The following is a 6115-nucleotide window of genomic DNA, read 5'->3' on the forward strand; positions in this document are numbered from 1 at the left end:
AACTTCCATCATTATGCTATTAATATTTGGATAACCATAGGAAGCATAGTTTATATTCTAGCAGGTTCTTTGTGGATTCCAGCTGCCTTTCACCTTGCCACAGATTTTTTTTTCTTTTTCTTTTTTTCGCCCCAGTTTTCCCATGAGTATTTGAGTGGTCCCATGTATCAGATAGCTGCTCTGTGGGGCTAGATGTACTCCTCTCATGTCTGATCCTTCAGCTGGGTAGTCTGATTTATTGAGTGTTAGAAAATGTGTTCTTTAGCATTGAAGTGAAGCCAAACATGTCACCACCTTATGTCCTCTGCACTGCTTGGGCCCTCTGCCTGGAATGTTCTGTCCACTTCTCACCCCTCATCCCACAGGCTTTTGCTCAGATGTTACCCCTGCAGAGAGGCTCTCCTGGATCCCTCATCCCCTCCATTCCACCTTCCACCATTTTTTTTTTAACCCTGTCATCTGTTTTATAGCCACCATAACATTTTTCACTATCTAAAATTACTGGGATTGTTTTGTTTTCTTATGTTTTTTGTTTCCCACCCCATACTCTAATAGAATGTAAATTCTTTGAGAACATGGGCCTAGAACAGTGCCTGGAACAAGTATGTGCTCAGTAACTACCAGATGAGTGAGTGTACTAGTTCTCAGGTAATAAACAGTTAAGTCACTGAGGTGCTCAACCTTCAGATCCCTGGACTACCATCCCTGAGGATTCACACTTACTGGTCTCAGAACCACACTTTGAGAAATTCAGAGTTCTATGTTATGACTGAACACCATTGTTATTAAACTTGATATTCTTCTCATTCTGTATCATGTGTATATGAGGGAATGAAATGTACAATCTTTTGGGATGTGAAGATGAATGGGGAAATTTGGAAACTTTTTAAAAATTAGGTGACGTTGATTTGAGCAGTATTTTCATTTGCTAGCACCAAGCTTTCAACAACCAATAGCAGATTTTCTAGAGTTGTGGGAGAAAAAAAATTATGATGGAGTCTCACAACAAATATTTACAGTGTTCCTGATATGTCCCAGTCACTGTTCTAGGCACTAGGGAGATGGTAGCAAATGAAACAAAAATCTCTCCCCCCATGAAGGTTATGTTCTACTAGAGAGAGGGAAGCAATTAAAATACATTTATATAGTATGTGTATTTTGTACAGTGTGGTATAAATGGTGCTGAGATGATATGTGAAAAAAGTTAACCGTTTTATCAGTGTTTTAAATGGAAGCAGAGCTAAAACTGTTATTTAAGTAGCATTTTAATACATGACCAAAATAAAATTGGAGCAGATGTGTTGGCACTTGCTAACTTGGTTTTGGGAAGTCTTATTTATTGCATTAATAGAAATACTTTCTTCCCAGACCAAGTAAAATAGTATAAAAGGGTTATGCTTTAATTTGGGGTGTCATGTAAAGTTGCTTCAAATATATTCATAGTTTCTGAGTGGTATTAGGGAATAACACCCACTTAGAAATGGAAACCTTTTATGGTACCTTCCTTGTATATCACATGATGAAAATACAAGATGAATTTCAAGACTAAAAATCACATACTGACTCTTAAGTTTTTAGAACAGAAGCAAATTCCTCCAGTCCCTCTGTGTGCACAGTTAGTGTCAGGAAGGCTGTGAGGCTGGCTGCCGATTCAATCCTTAGTAAATGACTTTTGTGATTTTATTTGAAAAGGCAAATAACAGTATTTGCCATGAAGTTGTTCTTATTTTCTTGGGTTCTGGCTGGGACCTCTGCATGTCTCATACCACATTTGTCAGTGGAATCCGTTCCCACATCATACTGAAGCCCATATTCTTGTGTGAAGGGTGCATATAGGTTGTGTGTCCCCAAGGCCCGTGAGTAAGGGAGCAAGAGCTGAGGGTCATTACTGGTGAGCGGCATGACGCTTCTTTTCACCATTTTCTTTTGTTCTGGAGTATAGCACTGAGGGCTTTTCTTTCATCTTTTTATGAAAGATCATGGCTGTGCTTCAGGGTAACTGTAATACCTTTTATACTTGACTCTTTCTCCCATATCAAGTTAATGATTTCTTTATGTTGCTCTTCATTTTTAAGCATATTGAGGTAAAATATTTATTTTGTCAGAAAGAAGCAATACCCATGTGTCCTTTTTAATTGCTTCATTCTTAGCCTACCTCCTTTGGCTGTGAGCAGCTTAATAGCTAAAGAGCAGTCAGTTTTTCCTTTTAATTTTGCTTTCTTCTGAGTCCTTTTTCACGAATTGAGAGTGAAATAGGAAAAATGCCATTCATGAAATCTTGCCTCTAAAAACATACATCATTTAGTATTCCTTTCCTCTCAGCCCCAGACATTGCATTAAAATAGGCCTTTTATCATTATGAACTTGCTACAATAAGATAGTATCTCATTCATTGCTTTGTGTATTAAGAATCAGAAGGTAAATGTAACTGGTATGGCTTTTTTTTTTTTTAAGTTTTTATTTATTTATTTTGAGAGAGAACACAAGCGGGGTAGGGGCAGAGAGATAGGGAGAGAGAATATCCCAAGCAGGCTCCCAGCTGATGCAGGATTCCAACTCACAAACCATGAGATCATGACCTGAGCAGAAACCAAACATTGGATGCTCGACCCTCGAGCCACCCAGGTACCCCTAACTGCTATGCTTTGGAGTTGGATTATCATTACTTGTTGAGTTGCCACATGCCCACCCCTCACTCCAAAGTATTTCCCATTATCCAGGACTTCATACGGTATGACATTATTGGCTTAAAGTGTGTATTTTTGCTGCAAATTGAACGATCTGCATTATAACTTATATTCTGTGGTTTGCCCATAATGTACAGGAAAGTGGCCTTGAAGAAGGCTCTGTAAAGGAGCATTTGAATTGAACACTGACCTTATGTGATCCACCTGTGACAGCTTCAGTATTTTTCTCAGTGCCTCTGTATAATACTATAGGCTGAAATGCCTGTAAATAGCAAATTAAATGAACCTTCCATTTTCTAGGACTGTAGTATGTTTAAAGCAGTCAGTATCACTGGGGGGAATGCTGACCTTGGATTCCAAAAGAATTTATTAAACCTATTGAGCTTGGTCTTTCCACATTTTTAAAGGTCTGTAAGTTCACATGCTTGAGTCTCCGCCAAACAAAAGTGTCTTGTGTGTACTATTTTAACATCTCATACCCAAACAAGTGTTTTTGGTCGAACTTAACTACCTACTCAGATTTTGGGATGGTCTAGTGAAGGCAGTAGATGAACCTTGTTCTCAGGGAACATCAACATTCTTTTCTCTTGGAGCATTGGTAGGAGTAATCAGAGAAACCCTGCCCAGTCTTTACCCTGCTCCAGAAGAGTAGGCCCTCCTGTTACCTCATCAGTAGAGCTGATGAACTGATGTTTAGATAGGCACACTTTATAGGTGTACTGAGATTATTCAGGCAGTTAGATAGAAATAGAGAACTTTTGAAATGGTTTATGTGATACCAAGTAAATAGAAATGATTCCTTGGGTGATGATTTACAATCAAAGCCTTTTAAAAAGCCTTTTAAAAATACCAAATATCAAAGCCATTTAAAATAATTTATGATGTTTTAATAAAGTCACAGTTTCTAAATCTGTTACTAGAGATGCTTATATTTGTATCCCGCCTCTTCCTAAAATTACATTTGATATAGCTTATTTCAAATAAAGAGAGACATGATAAAATAAGGTAGATGTAGAAAATCAGGAACCAGGAAAAGAATAATAGACAATCTTGAACTATAATTGCCATGACTGAGTTTGGATTTGGCACTGAACTTCCTGGTAGCAAGAAGGAAAGGATGAAATACAGTTGTATAGTTCTTGTCCTTAGAATGGAGGGAGAATGCCCCCCCCCTTTTCTTTCATGGGAAATAAGCCTGTGCTAAAGATGTGAAAAGACTCCTTACATGGGGCTTTTATGTATTTATACTTAAGGGTCAGTGAATGATTAAATATATAGGGTTGCTCAACATTTTAATACAGTATACTGACAGACACCACATTATTTTCCTTTAAAAAAATTTTTTTTTAATTTTTGTGGTTTGTCTCTTAAAAGACAAGGTCATATTCTTCAGGTGCAAACAGCTGTGATCTGGTGAGGAGCCTACCTGGCATGTGGCCTTCAGCCTCCCAGTGACATAATTGGGGAGGACAGAGGGCTGTGAGTCAAGTGCTTCCTTCCGATCATCCAGTATAGCTTTATCCTTTCTTTTTAAAGACAGTGTACAACTTTTGTTTATATTTTAAATGTATTTTATAAAGAGTAATGTTTACTTATTTTTACTCACTTTAGTAAAGTTTTTTTTCCTGTTAGAGAGTTTTGTTCATATACATTCATTATGGTTGTGACATGTGGATTCATTTTAACTGCTGCATTTTGTTCTCTTTCTCCTTAACCCTCTGCTTCCATCCCTCCTCTGTTTTTAACTGTCTTGACTCCTTTGCATGGATTGAGTCCTCTCGCCTCCTCTTCTCCACCCCCCACTCCCCCCAACTCTCCCCCCACCCCCCTTGTTTGGAAGTGGTAAACTCTGTTTTATTAGTAGTGGTTCTGGATATTTTAGCATGCATGTTTAACTGAGTGGTTGAGGGTTAATCAGTATCTTTTCCTCCTTCTGAAACTATGTAAGAATCTTAAAATGCTTTGACTTCAGTCATTCTCCAACTTAAATGTTACTGTTGTCCAGTACTTTGGTTCTTGTAAGTTTTAGTCCCATGAGTTAGGTACTATTGGTATTGCTGAATGCATTTTTTCAACTTTGCTTAAATTGTACTTGATACATTATTTTCATTGCTTCTCATTTCTTCTTTCGTGTTGTTAAGCCTTCTGTCTGGAATTATCTCTTCTTCCTAAAGCATCTTTGTTACAAACTTAGTAGGGGGAGGGAAGATCTGTCTGGAGTAAATGATTTTGGGTTGTTTTTAGTCTTTATTGTGCCCCAAATCTTAGAGATAACAGTTTTGTTGAATGTATAGTCCTAGGATTATCCCCCTGCCAGGTCCCCAACTCCAGTGATTTGAAGATACTATTTCCCCATCTCTGGCATCCGTCATTGCTGTTAAGTCATCAGTCAGTCTTTCTGAGCTTACTTTGTGGATAATTTGTATTTACTTTCTGTTTTTAAGACCTTGTTTTAAAACTAGAGTTTTTGTTGTTGTAAAGATTCACTGTAGTATGTCTGGTTATGGATTTCTTTTTATTCCCCTATTTAGACTTTGTGTTCCCAAATCTGAAATTTATATTTCATCCACTCTGAAAATTTTTCATTCTCTCTTTCACTATTGCCACTCCCCCTTTCTCTGTCTTTGTTTCTGAATCCCTCATGGTTGAATAGTAGATACTTTCAGTGTAATTGCATGTCTCTTAATTTTGTGCATTGTCTCCATATTGTGAAAATTTCTTAGTTTTCCCGAATAAGTTCTTAAGTTTGATTTTACAGGTTAGTACATCTCTTTTTAACAGTACGTGATATATACTAAATTTCTAGGAGGTATAGAAGTTACAGATTTTCTCTTGAAGTTCTACTTTGATCCTTCTTAAATATGGCTAGTCATTTTTTACTGTATTTTAACTTTGTATGCTTGCTTTTCTTTCATTTCTGTTAACATAATATATTTTTTAATACTCTAGTTTTGATCATTTGAGTATCTGTAGTCATTATGAATTGTTTTGCTTACTCCTGCCCAAGATAACTTATTTCCTTGTGTACTTCCTGCATTTTTTATTGTAAATTTACCTTCCTGGAATTTTGTATATGAGAATTCTTTGAGGCCCAGGCTTGGATGACCTTCTATCAGAGAAAATTTCCATTTATAGTTGCTTCTGCCGGTTGCTTAGGGACACCTCACCTTGTGAGGGCCAAGGTGTATTGGTCCATTAAAAACCCAAATTCTAATCACAGAATGGAACATATCCATTTCTCTATTTCCCACCCCTGTGCAAGCACTGTTTTCAGTGGTTTCTTTTATAAAACTTTGAATTTCTGCTTTCTTATGTCTAGCCTCTGATAATTTCCCTCAATTACCTGGTTAGCCCTGCATCAAAAACCAAAAAAGAGTTGGAAGGTATAAATTGCAGAGTATAAAATTCACACCTACCCCTGTTAAGTA

The 6115-nt window shown here is 37.1% G+C and overlaps 1 protein-coding gene across 2 annotated transcripts in view; it reads left to right on the forward strand.

The window, feature by feature from the left end:
* Window positions 1-6115, forward strand: part of CTNNA1 (catenin alpha 1) — a 182786-nt gene that overhangs the window by 141369 nt on the left and 35302 nt on the right. The gene's annotated exons all lie outside the window — the stretch shown is intronic.

The sequence above is a fragment of the Herpailurus yagouaroundi genome, unplaced genomic scaffold, assembly GCF_014898765.1.
Source record: "Herpailurus yagouaroundi ecotype Mexico unplaced genomic scaffold, PumYag 192, whole genome shotgun sequence".
Classification (NCBI taxonomy): domain Eukaryota; kingdom Metazoa; phylum Chordata; class Mammalia; order Carnivora; family Felidae; genus Herpailurus; species Herpailurus yagouaroundi.